At 40.6% G+C, this 17,785-nt stretch overlaps 1 pseudogene; it reads left to right on the plus strand.

Annotated features, from left to right (window-relative positions):
• The first annotated feature begins 16,028 nt into the window (after positions 1-16,028).
• Positions 16,029-16,518, plus strand: LOC111556928 (annotated as a pseudogene).
• Positions 16,519-17,785: the final 1,267 nt, after the last annotated feature.

Here is a 17,785-nt window from a genome sequence, read left to right on the forward strand (position 1 = left end):
AGATGTGCTACTGAATTATCACAAAGAGGTTACATTTTGTCATTTTTATTTTTTAAATTTTTTCTTATTTAAAAAATTTTTGTTAATGTTTATTCATTTTTGAGGCGGGGGGGGGGGCAGAGAGAGAGGGAGATACAGAATCCGAAACAGGCTCCAGGTTCCAAGCTGTCTGCACAGAGCCCGAAGTGGGGCTCGAACCCACAAACCGTGAGATCATGACCTGAGCCAAAGTTAGATGCTTAACCGACTGAGCCACCCAGGCACCCCCTAAATTATTTTTTTAAATTATTTTTTTAAGTAATGTCTACACCCAACACGGGGCTCAAACTCACAACCCCGAGATCGAGTCGCATGCTCTACTGACTGAGCTGGCCAGGTATCCCTACCCTTACAATGTTTAAATTGGCAAACAACAACCACGAAAAAGAAACGTGGTTTAGATCACATCATCCTTCCGCTCAGAAAAACGTTCACTACTTTCCTTCACCTCACACAGCGTCCTTCAGCCAGAAGCTCTCACTAATGTTTACTGATGTTGAAATATTGTGAATATTAAAAAAAAAAGAAAGAAAGAAATATTGTGAGTACTTACCTTCAGTAGTCTTTACTGCCTTGAATCCAATGGCTGTCAACCCTGATTTCACATTTAGAGTCACGTGGGGAGAGTTAAAAAAAATACTGACCACCTGATCCATTTCCTGATGAAGTAAGTGAAATCTCGGCAGCTGGGCCAAGGAACCTGCATCCCACCAAGTCTCACAAGTGATTCCTGAGCTCATTAATGGCTTTATCACAGACCAAACATTTAAGCAGAACTTTAACACCTGATTGAGACATCTAGATGGTTCTTGGCCTCGTTAGCAAAACAAGTGTCTTGCGTTGTGAGAAAACTACTGATTACTAAATAGAAGAAATGTTTGAAAAATTAAGTGATGTTTATTAAAAATTGTTTTTTAATACTTACTTATTTTTGAGAGACAGAGACAGAGTGGGAGCACGGAGGGGCAGAGAGAGAAGGAGACACAGAATCCGAAGCAGGTTCCAGGCTCTGAGCTGTCAGCACAGGGCCTGACACGGGGCTTGAACCTACAAACCGTGAAATCATGGTCTGAGCTGAAGTCGGACGCTCAACCGACTGAGCCACCCAGGCACCCCTAAGTGATATTTATTTTTAAAATAAAATCTTGTGGGTAGAAATAAAATGTCCAGGCAAACTATCTGTCAAATTCCTTGCATTGTCAAGGGCACTTAGAAGGTTCTCAGGAAATATCTTCTGGTTAATGGTGAAATAACTGAACAAATAAAAAAAAATTACCAGTGAGCCCAAATAAGCTGAAGAAAGTCTAACTGGTGGGAACATTCATTTGTGCAGGGTTTACCGAGTTCTGGGCCAGGCCCAGTCATTAAGATTCTACCAAGATAAGGACTTTTGGTTTGCAATAGCTGAGGTGAGGAGAGAAATGGTGGCAACATGTGTTTTGCCTTTATACATGCCTCTATCCTTTTCTTAACCTTTTCTCCTTAAAAAAAAAAAAAAAGTTATTTTTTTTTTTTAATTTTTTTTTTCAATGTTTATTTTTGGGACAGAGAGAGACAGAGCATGAACAGGGGAGGGGCAGAGAGAGAGGGAGACACAGAATCGGAAACAGGCTCCAGGCTCTGAGCCATCAGCCCAGAGCCTGACGCGGGGCTCGAAATCACGGACCGCGAGATCGTGACCTGGCTGAAGTTTGACGCTTACCCGACTGTGCCACCCGGGTGCCCCTATTTATTTATTTTGAGAGACAGAGAGAAAGAGAGCACAAGCAGGGGAGGACCAAAGAGAGAGGGAGAGAGAGAGAATCCCAAGCAGGCCCTTCACTGTCAGCACAGTCCAATGTGGGGCTCAAACTCATGAACAGTGAAATCATGACCTGAGCCAAAATCAAGAGTTGGACGCTTAACCGAATGAGCCACCCAGGCACCCCTCTTAAGCTTTTCTGATGCAGAAAATGAATTATCTCCGTGTTCTGACTTGAAACAATTGACTTAGCACTAAGTCTCCAAAGACCCAGAAAACGAAGACAATGTCCTAACCAAAGGACAGAGTGAGTGAGCGAGCTGGAAGGGGAGGGGGTGGGGCAAGAATCCGGAGGGTACCGCCCACTTCCATTCGCGCTCCTGAATAGCTGTGCAAATCTTCAGAGTCCTAACTTCCGAGTTGGAAGCCCAAACCTTCCTTGTGCTCCCAAGGACCGAGGAAAAGTGGGTAAATTATGTCCCCTCAAACTTCAAAGCAGCAAAATTTTAAGGAAATTCAAGCAAATTTTAAGGAAATTCAAGCAGACTACTTTTGTTATGAGTGCACAGTGCCAGTATAGTCCTGCCATCTGTTTGAAATCATGAGTGCCACAGCTGTTACATATTCTTCAGTAAATATTTGAACCAGCTGCCAAGATGAACTTTTGTTAATAGCATATTTTCAAAGCATATGATTCCAAGTTTGATGTGCAACAGAAGTATAAAGATTTTTCAAAAGGCTAGAAAGCCTTTCCAGGAGAACGGGGTGTAAAGGTCAAATAGATGCTTATTCTGCTTCTTCCCTAAAACCAGAAAGGTTTGCCTTTCATAATCACACCAGTGGACTTTTTTAGTCAATGTGTGTCATTAATCACGATCATAACCCCGATTTGACTTAAACAGGAAAATGTGGTGTAGTCATGTGATTAGAATGTTCTTTATAGTGTCTGCCTTTGATTGAGTAAAATACCAACTTTAGGGGTGTCTGGGTGGCTCAGTTGGTTAAGCGACCAACTCTTGATTTCAGCTCAGGTCATGATCTCATGGTTGTGAGATCGAGCCCGGCGTCAGGCTCCACACTGGGCATGGAGCCTACTTGGGATTCTCTTTCTCCCTCTCCTTCTGCCCCTTCCCTGCTCGTGCTCCCTCTGTCTCTCTCTCTCTCTCAAAAAAAACCCCAAAAAAACAACAACAACAAAAAACAAACATACACACACACACACAAACCCAAAACACCCAAGTTTAACTTTTTTTTGAAAGAAGTGGTATCTGTCTTGTACCCCATTCTTCCTATCAATACCTTCGGGGAAGTATTATTGAAAATAAACAAACAAGGTAGTGAGACAGAGAGAGAGAGAGAGAGAAACAGAGGGAGGGAGGGAAATGGAGAAATAATCACCACGTAGTGTTGATTCTGGAAGCAGGATATATGCCTCCAAAGTCTTAACAAATAGGGGTTCCTCGGTGGCCCCCTAGGTTAAGCATCAGACTCTTGATTTGGGCTCAGGTCATGCATGGGGCTCCCCACTGAGCCTGGATCCTGCTTAGGATTCTCTCTCTCTTTCAAAAAAAATATTAAATGTAAAAGTCTTAACAAATATCTGTACTTAGTAGAGAAGGGTGGGGGTCGGTGATTGCCAGCCATTTCAGCCATTCCCAGTGAGCCGCCCTTTTAAAGAACAATCAGCCTTGGCTCCAGTGATGTAATTGGTTCAAATGTCAAAATCACTTGGGATTTTGTAAACCCCTGTTAACTCTTTTTTTTTTTCAACGTTTATTTATTTTGGGGACAGAGAGAGACAGAGCATGAACAGGGGAGGGGCAGAGAGAGAGGGAGACACAGAATCGGAAACAGGCTCCAGGCTCTGAGCCATCAGCCCAGAGCCTGACGCGGGGCTCGAACTCATGGACCGCGAGATCGTGACCTGGCTGAAGTCGGACGCTTAACCGACTGCGCCACCCAGGCGCCCCAAACCCCTGTTAACTCTTTATTGAAATACACCAAGGAAGCTCTAGGAGGCTTTAATTGCATGAAACGCGACAAATAATAAAAGCGCACTTTGAATAGAGTTTTTAATATGATATAAATGTTTATTAACAATAAGATACACTATCTGTCCATAAAAGCACATTGTAAGCTCATGAAACAGCTACATTGACCTAAATGTAGATATATGCATATATCTTTGCAATGAAATGATTTCATATAGCTTAAGCTTTCAGATTGATGGACCTTATTCAGAATAATATAGCATATATTTACAGAGTGAAAAAAAGTAGGCTTTTCTTCTTTGTATTTGCACTTCATTATCACCTCCTTAAGTGAGGAAAAAACATGTCTCTAGTTCTAGATAAATTAAGAGAGCCTGAGGAGAAAAATTTCAGTAATTACATAGTAAGAGTTGAAGACAATATGTTTATTTTAATAATCTTTAATTGAATATGGCACAGGTTTTTCTTTTTCTTTCTTTTTCTTTTCTTCCGAGATTTGTATTTAAATCCAAGTTAGTTAACATATAGTGTAGTATTGGTTTCAGGTGTAGAATTTAGTGAGTCATCCAGTTACATGTAACACCCAGTGCTCATCCCAACAAGTGCCCTCCTTAATGCCCATCACCCATTTAGCCCATCCCCGCTCTCAATATGGTACAGGGTTTTCTTTTTTTTTTTTTTTCAATATATGAAATTTATTGTCAAATTGGTTTCCATACAACACCCAGTGCTCATCCCAAAAGGTGCCCTCCTCAATACCCATCACCCACCCTCCCCTCCCTCCCACCCCTCATCAACCCTCAGTTTGTTCTCAGTTTTTAACAGTCTCTTATGCTTTGGCTCTCTCCCACTCTAACCTCTCTTTTTTTTTTTCCTTCCCCTCCCCCATGGGTTTCTGTTAAGTTTCTCAAGATCCACATAAGAGTGAAACCATATGGTATCTGTCTTTCTCTGTATGGCTTATTTCACTTAGCATCACACTCTCCAGTTCCATCCACATTGCTACAAAAGGCCATATTTCATTCTTTCTCATTGCCACGTAGTATTCCATTGTGTATATAAACCACAACTTCTTGACACATCCCCAAAGGCAAGGGAATTAAAAGCAAAAATGAATTACTGAGACCTTATGAAGGTAAAAAGCTTCTGCACAGCAAAGGAAACAACCAACAAAACTAAAAGGCAACCAACGGAATGGGAAAAGATATTTGCAAATGACATATCGGACAAAGGGCTAGTATCCAAAATCTATAAAGAGCTCACCAAACTCCACACCCGAAAAACAAATAACCCAGTGAAGAAATGGGCAGAAAACATGAATAGACACTTCTCTAAAGAAGACATCCGGATGGCCAACAGGCACATGAAAAGAGGTACAGGGTTTTCAAAGTAACATGGTTTCAGAGTGTCCTAGAAATTGAGAGTTTTGTGAAGATACCTAAATACCCAGATGAGAACGTGATTTGCAGTCATTTGGGAAATTTGGCTTTCCAGAGTCTGAAGAATTTAAAATAACCCCCCCTCCTTTCCTCAGTTCATGGGGAGCACTACATATTTTTATTTTATTTATTTTATTTTAAGTGTTTATTTATTTGAGGAAGAGAGAGAGTGCGCGAGCATGCGCACAAGCGGGGGAGAGGCAGAGAGAGGGGACACAGAATCCAGAGCAGGCTCCAGGCTCTGAGCTGTCAGCATAGAGCCCGATGCTAGGGCTTGAACCCATGAACTGTCAGATCATGAGCTAAGCTGAAGTCAGACACTTAACTGACTGAGCCACACAGGCATCGCTTTTTAATTTTTTTTTTTAAACTTTATTTTTTTTAATTTTTTTTTATTTTAACATTTATTTATTTTTGGGACAGAGAGAGACAGAGCATGAACGGGGGAGGGGCAGAGAGAGAGGGAGACACAGAATCAGAAACAGGCTCCAGACTCTGAGCCATCAGCCCAGAGCCTGACACGGGGCTCGAACTCACGGACCGCGAGATCGTGACCTGGCTGAAGTCGGACGCTTAACCGACTGCGCCACCCAGGCGCCCCTAATTTTAATTTTATTTTAATTCCAGGGTAGTTAACATACAGTGTCATATTAGCTTCAGGTATACAATACAGTGATTCATCAATTCCATACATCACTCAGTGTTTATCAACCTAAGTGTCCTCCTTATCACCATCTCTTATTTCACCCATCCCTCCAGCTCCCCTCCCCTCTGGTAACCATCAGTTTGTTCTCTATAGTTAAGAGTCTGGGTATTTTTTGTTTGTTTGGTTGGTTGGTTGGTTGGCTCATTTGTCTCTTTCTCTCCCTTTTGTTCATTTGCTTTGTTTCTTTTTTAAAAAAAAAACTTTTTAAATGTTTTTATTTATTTTTGAGAGAGAGAGAGAGAGAGACCCAACGCAAGCAGGAGAGGGGCACAGAAAGAGGGAGACACAGAATCCGAAGCGGGGTCCAGGCTCTGAGCTGTCAGCACAGAGCCCAGTGTGGGCTTGAACTCATGCACCACGAGATCATGACCTGAGCCGAAGTCTGACGCTTAACTGACTGAGCCACCCAGGCACCCCTTTTTGTTTTGTTTCTTAAATTCCACATATGAGTGAAATCATATGGTGTTTGTCTTTCTCTAACTAGCTTATTTCACTTAGCATTAAACTCTCTAGCACCATCCATGTTGTTGAAAGTAGAAAAATTTCATTCTCCTTTATGACTAAATAATATTCTATTGTATATACAACATACATCTTTTTTTTTAATGTTTATTTATTTTTGAGACAGAGAGAGACAGAGCATAAACGGGGGAGGGTCAGAGAGAGAGGGGAGACACAGAATCTGAAACAGGCTCCAGGCTCTGAGCTGTCAGCACAGATCCTGATGTGGGGCTCGAACTCACGGACCGCGAGATCATGACCTGAGCCGAAGTCGGCCGCTTAACCGACTGAGCCACCCAGGCGCCCCCCAACATACATCTTTTTTATCTGTTCATGTATCGATGGACATTTGGGCTGCTTCCACAATGTGGTTATTGTAAATAATGCTGCAATAAACACAGGGGTGCCCGTGTCCCTTCGAATTAGTGTTTTCATATTCTCTGGGTAAATACCCAGTAATGAAATTGCTGGATCTTATGGTAATTCCATTTTTAATTTTTTGAGGAACCTCCATACTGTTTGCCACAGTGGCTTACTTATTAAAAAGAAGAAGAAGAAGAAGAAATAATTAATTTCAATTACTTTTATGTTGAAATTTGGAGGAAACGGATAGATACCTCTCAAGTTAACGAGAGGGCTCTAGATTGTGCCAACCCAAAGATGACCTTTGGGATTAAACTCAACACCCAGCTCACAAGAAGTGATTAAATCCTTGTTGAATTTAACAAGCCTTTTGTGCAATGGAGATCAACAAATAGGATTTCGCTTACCTTCTGTCATGGCAACCTTTGTAAACATACTCCCTGTTAGAAAAGTGAGGTTTTTGTCATTGTTTTTGTTGCCGTTTTTGTTGGGGAAAGTTTGGAGGATCCCTAGGTGAAAAAAGACTACGTGGCCGCAAGGTGTGATTGCTGTTTTCCCATAGCCTAAAATAATTATACCACAACCCTGCCTCTGCCATTCAGCACAATGATCTTTTCGGAAAAAGTGGATTCTTTTAAGTTTCCATGCAGCTCGTCCTTAAAATTTCCAGTGTGTGCTCAGCATGCTTAGAAAACACAAACTGGGGCGCCTGGGTGGCGCAGTCGGTTAAGCGTCCGACTTCAGCCAGGTCATGATCTCGCGGTCCGTGAGTTCAAGCCCCGCGTCGGGCTCTGGGCTGATGGCTCGGAGCCTGGAGCCTGTTTCCGATTCTGTGTCTCCCTCTCTCTCTGCCCCTCCCCCGTTCATGCTCTGTCTCTCTCTGTCCCAAAAATAAATAAACGTTGAATAAAATTAAAAAAAAAAAAAAAGAAAACACAAACTGTTGAGTACTCAGAGATGACAGCAACAGTGAGTGCACGCTGAACTTACGGAGATGTCTTTTGGAGAGAGGCTAGTGGCTCACCCAAGGCCAACCTCAGACCATCTGAAGCAGAGTAACTGCCCCACTAAGAGATCCCTTCACCCCTGCAAACTGAACCGAGAACATTCCCTTCTGAGGCCAGAGGAGGTGCTTAAGAAGCGTGAGAGTGGAACAGAGGCTGAAAACTAGACTACCAAACTGTGCCGGCAAAATCTGTTTCAACATAATGTGGGGGACTCGCTCGTGTATTGTTCTAGGGGCAGCCAGCCATCCTGTAGTAGCCATGGTTGACTGCTGTGGTGCCATCATCAGTAATCGGGTGTGTCTCATCAATCGATGCTCATCAAACAATGCAGCTGTCCAACACTTGCAACTGAACCCAACGAGAGTTCATCCGCCCGATGTGCCGCAAGACCAGGAAGACGGACCCTGGGCTTTTGCAGTGAAGAAAGATAGTCTCTTTACTGGTGTGGTGCCACCCAGGAGACCGAGGGGCTAATGCTCGAAGGTGCCGAACTCCCTGCTGGCTTTGCCAGTGAGAGTTTTTCAGGGTAAAAGGCAGCCGTGTTGATTGCAGGCCCATGAGGTCATGTGAGCAGATGTTACTTAATAACTTCTGATGCCACTTTGTCTGCTCTCCTGGAGGTTTGTTCCACCTCGAAATGCTTGGAATCTGAAAAATATCTTTATTTTACATCTGCTGATTATATCTTTAGGGTAGTGCTGATTAACTGCTTGTATTACAGACTCCTTTGAGTGGTAAGCTGACATTCCTATCTCTTGAGCCTGTCCTGCAGTGCCTGTGGGTGATATGGCCTGGAGTCTGTGTGTTCCCATACGAACGGACAAGATGGACACCGTCTTCACCATTGGGTGTAACCTACCAGAGAATCAGGATGGTTTATTTGAAGTGTGGACATGATTTTTAATGCTTGTAGTAATATACCCTTTAGTACAGTGATTCTCAAATTTTAAGTGGTTAAGGATCATCTGGGGAGATTTTAAAAAATGCATTCTGGGACCTCAACCCCAGAGATTTGAATTCAGAAGGTCTTGGGAGAGGTCCCCAAACAGGCCTTTAAGTAAACCCTCCAGGTTATTCTGAGACATGCTGGCCTACGCCACACTAAGATACTCCATATTATAAGCATCTTCTTCAATTAAAAGCCATCTGACATCTGAGATGCTACTATTACTTAAGCAATTACACCGGGCTAAGTTACTGAGACCAAAGAATTTGATTTACAAAAAGAAAACCAGCCTACATCATTTCTGGGGAAAAAAAAAATTGAACAGTAATAAATATAATTCAATAAAAATTCTTTTTTAAAGGCATCTTTAAGGACAGGAATGGATTTAGAAGACACAGTTTTTATAATATAAATTATAATCACGACAAAATGATAGGCCATTTAAAAAATTAGATATTGGGGCATTTGAGTGGCTCAATTGGTTGGACATTGGGCTTTTGATTTTGGCTCAGGTCATGGTCTCAGGGTTTGTGAGATCAAGCCCCCTGTGGGGCTCATGCTGACAGCACGGAGCCTGCTTAGGATTCTCTCTCTCTCTTTCTCTCTGTCCCTCCCCCATTTGTGTTCCTGCTCTCTCTCTTTCTCTCAAAATATAGGGGCGCCTGGGTGACTCAGTCGGTTAAGCGTCCGACTTCGGCTCAGGTCATGATCTCGCGGTTCGTGAGTTCAAGCCCCGCGTCAGGCTCTGTGCTGACAGCTCAGAGCCTGGAGCCTGTTTCAGATTCTGTGTCTCCCTCTCTCTCTGACCCTCCCCCGTTCATGCTCTGTCTTTCTCTGTCTCAAAAATAAATATTTAAAAAAAATTAAAAATAAATAATAAAAATAAATAATCTTAAAAAATCAATTAGCTATCAAAAAGGTTTACTCACTGAAACTAAAGATTGCATTACCACTAAAAAATTTAAATATAATGAGAAATGCTGAAAGCCAAATACCATAATTTTTATATACCTCTCTCCCCAAATTTATAATTGAAAGGTTAGTTAAAAAAAAAAAGAAATCACATCAAGATGAACTGTTTTTTGTGAAAAATATAAATATTCAAAAGTAACATCAGAGCTAAGAATGCAAGTTATTGAATAAAATAGAAAGCATCTATTTCAATACATGAGACAGAAAATTGATACAGAAATCAATAATCGTTCCATTTTTCAAATATAATTTCGGCATGGATCTTTGCAATGTCAAGTCAGTATTTTGTAAAGTCAAGGATTTTTTCCTGGACAAGGCAAAATACGTATTATTTTAACCACATAAAAGTTTAGTGAATAAGTGTTTTGGTTGTTGTTTGTTTTAGAAGCGCTCTAGCCTGACCAGCCTGATGCTGGTGTGGAATGTGGAAAATGAGAGAAGGCCGAAGGGAAGCATGTGAATATTAACTGAATAACCGAGAAGGAAGGCACCTGAGTTAGGACCTCAGATCAGCCAATGTGAAATTGTGAAGAAATCTCGATAGTTACACAGGCATTGCCTCCATACACAATCCCCTTTGGAGAATGGAAGCAAACATTAGGATCGTTCGGACCCAAAGAAACCTAGATTTTCTCCAGAAGGCCGGTTCAGGATTCTCGATTATTGGCACGTGATCATGGGTGTGTTCCTTACCTTCTTGGAGCCTCAGTCTTTTCTCCTGTTCGGTGAAGACAGGAACCCCCACCTCCTTCATTGTCTGGATGTTGCAGACCGTGCAAGGATGTTGCAGGAGCGCAGAGCACGTGACAGGCTTAATTTGTCAGTGCTGTCATTGTTAGGAACTCTTTTCGGAGTAAACATGTTTTATTTCCATGTGTTAGCTTTGTAAAGGGCAGGCCCAGTGCCTGATACTCAGAATCACAAAAGCTCAGGCTTGGAGGGTGTTAAAGATCATCTCCATTCCAAGCCCTCCCTCTTCATTCTGTGCCCGCTTAGAACTTTGTTCTGAGAGTTCAAGAGAGTTCAAAGCAGCCTAATAATCTGGCACCTTCCTAATGAATATTTTCTAAGCAGATGTTTAACATTTATTTAGGAATTTTTAAGTCAGAATGACAGTGGAGTGTCTAATTTCCACTTCTTATACTTGGTAACCTTGCTTTGGGCAAGGCCTTTATCATAGTTTTGCAATTTACCACTTGACTGATCAAAGTTAACTTCTCCTGAGTTGAAAGGCAAGACTCATTGCTTCCACTCAAGCTGTTTTGCAGCACTGAGTCAGTGAATAAGAGCTGACATTCAAACATGAGTGGTAATTAATGAGTAGTTAGCATTATATAATGAGTTTCTAAGTCTCTACACCTTAGAGTTTGCATGCCAGCGTATTTTGAATTTGCTTGGCAGTGTGGTATTCTCTTGTTAAAACCAATCTTAATTCTCTATACCCTTATAAAAAGGTTAATTTCTTCTATCCAAGTGAGGTTACATCTGGCAATTTCTCGATGGCCACCAAAACAGAAATGGGCCTTAGGGTTCTATGAGACCAAGTTTTGTAATGAACAGAGATCCCTACAGCTTGATTTTGCTGAGACAGACCTCCTGCCTAATTCCCCACCATCGCTGTGACTGCCGCAGACGGCAGAGGTCGGGTGTAGACAGTAGACATAGGCTGAAGAATGGAAGAATTGTGTCATCCACTAAATGTTCACAGGAAGGGCGCCTGGGTGGCTCAGTCGGTTAAACGTCTTGACTTCAGCTCAGGTCATGATCTCAGGGTCCGTGGGTTCGAGCCCCACATTGGGCTGTGCTCTGAGAGAGGATGGGGTCCTCTTTGGATCCTCTGTCCCTCTCTCTCTGCCACCCCCCTCACTAGCTCAAAAATAAATAAATAGAGTAAGTAAATAAACAGTAAATAAATAAATAAATAAATAAATAAATGGTCAGGGCAGAGCCAACAAAAACTCAATTGTGTGGACAACTAAACCATTTTCTCTGAAGTTACTCTAAGTTGTGTGGGTAGGATCTACAGATAATAATTGCCTCCCTCTCCTTTGCTTGTCTAAATATTGCATAAATAACTACTTGATATATTCAATGTTGATGTTGGCACACGAACAGATAGACAAGAGTGACTGCTCATTTCAAAATTTATAAATCCAGTATAAATAGTAATCAAACCCCAAAGGAGAATGCTTAAAAATGTTCCTGTTTAAAATTCACAATTGCACTTAACTTGCCTGATTTCAACCCACACACTTATGGAGCTTAATACAAAAACACTTTCGGTCTATATTTAAAATAATGTGACATTTGACAAACTATTCAAATATCAAATTTAAAAATACACTCTGCTAAAATTACAGTTTTGACATCAACTCTAAATACATTACTTGCAGGATTAACTTGGGGTCTCTTTCCCCATACCCCATGTATATACAAACACACACACAACATAAAGGCTAAAGAACAGTCTAGAAAAAAACATGCTGAGAACATGCCATGAGAAGATATTTCCTATGTCAGGGTTAAGAAACTTGAGTAGCTAATGGAAAACAATTATTGCAAAATTTAAGTTTTCTTTAAAATTAAAATTTAAGTATCTCTTAAAAATACACAAGATGATCTCTTAAGGATGCACAAAATCCACCTGTCTCACTCATGGAATGTGCTAAACCAGACATAATTCCTTAGCCACGTCATGGAAGCCAAATGGCATGAATTCTTCAGATGCTGAACCTGGTTTAAATAGCAACAGTAAATCTCCTTGAGCTGTGTGAAGGGAGGAAGAGAAGAGAAAAGAGAAGAGAAGAGAAGAGAAGAGATCGAATATTAAAAAAAGGTCCAATTCTTTCTTGTTGCTTTATGACCTAAGGGAAAATTTAAAGCTCTCCTTAAGCTAGAACTGCAAAAATTAATTTTTTTAATGTTTATGTTTGAGAGAGAGACAGAGACAGAGAGACAGAGCATGAGCAGGTGAAGGGCAGAGAGAGAGAGGGAGACACAGAATCTGAAGCAGGTTCCATGCTCTGAGCTGTCAGCACAGAGCCTGACACGAGGCTCGAGCTCACAAGCCATGAGATCGTGACCTGAGCTGAAGTTGGACGCTTATCTGACTGAGCCACCCAGGCGCCCCTGGAACTGCAAAAATTAAAAGGGAATTTGTTTTAAAACACCCAGCAATTTACACAACTGGGGCTGAGACTATTTGCCTTTATGTCACAGTGCTTCTACTGTCACCGCATCAACTTTGGGCTACACAAATTTGACTACATGCCCTTGGTGGTTGTGTCTAAACATGTGATAAGTCAAGAAATGTCCAGGGAAAAGAAGGTGGAAAAGTAAAACGACTAAAAAAGTTGTTAGTCTCAAGATGAGACTATTTTACAAAATTCAAAATAATACCTGTCCGGTAAAAAAAGAAAAAAAAAGAAAAAGAGAAAAAAGAAAAAGAGCATCCAATTATTAACATATATAATTTAGCTTTTGTGCAACATTCACGGGATTTTTTTTTCAATCTTCACATCTAACTTGCTTTTGAAAAACAGCTTTACCGAAATATAATTCGAATACCATTTAATTAATCCATTTAAAGCGCATAACTCCATGATTTCTAGTTGTGTTGTACCACCACCACCTCAATCAATTTTAGAACATTTTCGTCACCCAGAAAAGGAGCCTGATATCTATTAACAGCGAAACTTCATTTCTCCCAAATCCGCGGCCCTAGGAAGCCATTAATCTACCTTCTTCTCTATAGCTTTGACTATTTTGAACATTTTTTCCAAATGGAATCATACAATGTGTGGTCTTTGTGACTGGCTTCTTCCCCTCAGATTATTTTCAAGGTTTTTCCATGTCATGAGCCTCCTCACTTCATCCCCCCCCCTTTTTTTTAAGGTTTGTTTTGAGAGAGAAAGAGCGCAAGCTGGCAAGGGACAGAGAGAGAGAGAGAGAGAGAGAGAGAGAGAGAGAGAGGGAGACACAGAATCTGAAGCAGGATCCAGGCTCTGAGCGGTCAGCACAAAGCCTGAGGTGGGGCTTGAACTCATGAACTGGGAGATCATGACCTGAGCTGAAGTCAGTCGCTTAACCGACTGAGCCACCCAGGCGTCCCACACTTCATCCCTTTTTACAGCCAAATAATTACAACCATAACCAAAGCACTTTTAACTGCATCCAGTGAAGTTTTGACTTTTGTGTTGTCCTTTTCATGGATCTCAAAGCAGTTTTTGAGTTCCTTTGTAATTTCTTCTTTGACCCATTGATTGTTTAGGAGTGTGTTAATGTTCATGTATTTGTGAGTTCCCCAGATTTCTTTTATTATTGATATCTAATTTAATTCTGCTGTCCTCAGACAGCATAACTTGAATGATTTCAGTCTTTTTAAACTTCGTGGGGCCGGTTTCATGACCTCGCATGTGGTTGATCATGGAGACTGCTCCACGGGCCCTTAAGGAGAGGGTGCATTCTGCTCCTGTCTTTAACGGTGTTCTGCTGTGTTCCACTGGAGTATTTTATAGATGTCTTGTTAGGTCTGTGGCGTTTACAGTGCTGGTCAAGTCTTTTACTTCTTTATTGATCTTCTGACGAATTCTTCCATCTGCTATGGGAAGGTAGATTTTGAAATCTCCAACTACTGTTGAATTTTCTATTTCTCCCTTCAGTTATACCCATTTTTGCTTCATGTAATTTGGGACTAGGTTACTATTTTGTTTTTAATTATAAATTTTTTTTTCTCATTTGATAATATATCTGTGCCTCAATTCTTTTGAGGTAATTTTCAGGAAGCTTTATGAGACTCGGAACTGACAACTATTTTTAAGGATCCGTCCCTGCTATTAAACAATAGGCAAAATTAGGTTAATTTGCCTTATTTTATAATACAAATATAACAGCAACTTTGTTCATTACTTTACAAGGTGGGTGTGCTGCTAATATTAATTCCAATGCATTTGTAATATTTTAACTATTTGCGCAGTTTCCAAAAACCATTAGGTGTTTTAGAAATGAAGTGTGTTTGTCTATGAGTAACTTTTATGTTAATTATAATTCATCCTTACTGACTTACTAGAGTAGGCATTCATATATTACACCAAGTTAGCTCCCCTGGAATAAAGCCACACTTTGGCATTTCCTAACTACTAAAATTGAGATTTTCATCCAAAATCTGCTACCAACGTATTCTTTTAGTTTTCATTTTTTCGTTTTTATTTTAGAGAGAGAGAGAGTGAGCTGGGGAGAGGGGCAGAGGGAGAGAGAGAGAGAGAGAGAGAGAGAGAATCTTAAGCAGGCTCCACATTCAGGGTGAAACTCGATCCAACAACCCTGGGATCGTGACCTGATGAGCCGAAATCAAGAGTCAGACATTCAACCCACTGAGCCCCTCAGGTGCCCCATCCAACTTATTCTTTTAACCTAGAGAAGCTTCTTTTGCTTTCTCTGCCTTGACTTTCTTGGTGTAAAATAGAGATAACATCGCCTGTTTGCCTAGTTCATGAGGATATCATGAGGATAAACTAGCCAATGAGACACTTAGAACATTAAATGTTCTTAACAAGTGCACTTTTATAACCTACAGAACTTAGAGAAAATGATTGCTCACATATGACAAAAAAAATAAAAAACCCACCAAAAAAACACCAAAAAAACAGCATTTGCAAAAGACCAAAAAAGAAAGATAATGTGCCAGGTCACATGCATAATTCTTGGAGGCAGAGGCAGAGGCAGTGTGAGTGGCTGCTCCCTTCGGGGACTGCCCAGGACTGATTTTTACTGAGCATGAGCACCTGAGCCAGGCACAGTTTTCAGCTCTTTTTCATCATCACTTAATCCTTACAATCATCTAAGGGAATAACTAGTTTTATCCCCATTTTACAGATGAACTAACTGAGGCTTTCAGAGGTTAGGGGACTCACCCATGGTCACACTCTAGCTTAAAGACAGGCTTCAACCAAAGCAGGCTCATTGCAAATTTTTTTTTTTTTTCTGATTCACTCAACTGCATTGCCTTCTCAAAGACTGTAAGATAGCTTCTCTTTTGACTGACAAGTTCATTGCAATTCCCAATATTAGAATCAAAAGCTCTGGATCAGGAAGATCTCAAAGACTTTCTATGCATATTAAAAGGAGATACCATTTTTCATCTATACGATTGGAAAGTATGAAAGGATTGATAATACCTAGTGCGGATGAGTGTGTAGGAAAGTAAGCACTACCAAAAATCATGTACAATGTGTATACTCCTACTGTTTGGAAGGGCAAATTGTCAGTAACTCTCAAAAAATAAAATTTAAAGGAGACTGCCCAGTGCCAGGTAGATGGTCACCATGAAGTTCAACTCCTTTGTGACCTTGGACCACAGCAAAAATCTCAAACGCCCCCTCAGTGCCCCATGCACAGGAAGATCCTGTCTTCCCCAATGTCCAAGAAGCTGCAGCAAAAGTACAATGTGCCAGGCCCATGTAACAAGGATGATGAGGGCCAGGTGGTTCAAGGACACTGCAAAGTTCACCAAACTGGCAAGTTAGTCCAAGTGTACAGAAAGATATATGTCATCTACATGGAGTGGGTACAGCATGAGAATGCTAATGGTACAACTCTCCATGTGGCATTCACACAAGCAAGATCTATTTTCTCACCCCTAAGAGGTGGTTCTCACTAGGCTAAAACTGGACAAAGATCAGAAAAAAAATTCTTGAATGCAAAGCCAAATCCTGACAAGTTGGAAAAGAGAAAGGCAAATATAAGAACTTAACGAGAAAATGCAAGAATGAATATAGCCTGTTGTGCAACCATGGTTTAATTGTAGACTTTTAGCCTGACGTGTATTCCTTTGAAACTTTCCAAGATGTCTCTCAAACATTTCGTTTCATTCTTGTTTTGTTATTGATACGTAGCTCTGTAAATCTGCTTTTGTTGTTTTAATAATTTTGTGAAAACAAAATAGTAAATAACTATACACACACACACACACACACACATATAGGAGAGAGTGAGAGATTGAGAGAGAGACACCTGGATGGATCAACATTTGGCATTATTGTGGATAGGGTATGGTATTGAAATAGGGGAATTAAGTTCGTCTATTTATGATGATAGCCAACATCTACCTGGTGCTTGGGTAGTCTTTAAAACATTTTACATATACTAACCGGTTTAATTCTCCTAACAAATTTTGTTTGCATTTGACAGCTGAGGAAAGTGTATCACAGAGATGTTAACTTGTCTAAGCTCATACAGCAGGTGGCTCCAGAGTACCACCTATACGTCATTGCCTCTTATTCTAGAAGTTCAGATTCCTCTCTTCACTCCACTCCCAGAATGCTGCAGTCAAGCTTATATTTCCAGAAAGGAGATGAGAAACACCTTCTCTGGAGGATATCATGAATCCTGGAGAAAAGATCCAAAGATATTGACAGTGGGTGTCTCCAAAGAAATGGCTGAGCCAGATCACCTTACAGTGAAGTCCAATCATCAAGTTCCACCCCTTACTTAAACCTTCAATTAACTTTTTGTCACACAAGGATCACAAGACATCTAGGGAAAGCCTCTAAAATGAAAGACAGAGACCAAAGCACACAGAAAACAAGCAATTTGGAAGAGAGACTATTCAGACATGTAAAAACATAAAAGACAAAATATTTTTTTGAAAAATAAAACATAGGTTATGAAAAAATCAGACAATAAAAATAGTTGTTGGGAAATCCAGCATAATGGTAGAAATAGTAGCAATAATAACTTCATAGAAGAGCTGGAAGATAAAGGTGAAATGGAGCAAAAAGATTAAGATGAAAACTAGAAGAAAAAGGAATATGGAAATTAGACAGCCAATACAGGAAGTCCAACATCCAAACAAGGGTAGCTCCCGAGCAAGAGATCAGAGAGGGGATGGAATTATCAAAGAAATAATATTAGAAAATTTCTCAGAGATGAAGGATACAAATTTTCAGTTTGAAGGAATCCATTATGTAACCAGCTTAGCCAATAAAAATACATTCACACTAAGGCTTATCATTATACATGTTCAGAATACGGGTGAAGGAGAGAAGTTTCTTCAATAGTTTAAATATTTTTTTTAAGTTTA

This window comes from Felis catus, chromosome D2 (genome assembly GCF_018350175.1).
Source record: "Felis catus isolate Fca126 chromosome D2, F.catus_Fca126_mat1.0, whole genome shotgun sequence".
Lineage (NCBI taxonomy): Eukaryota > Metazoa > Chordata > Mammalia > Carnivora > Felidae > Felis > Felis catus.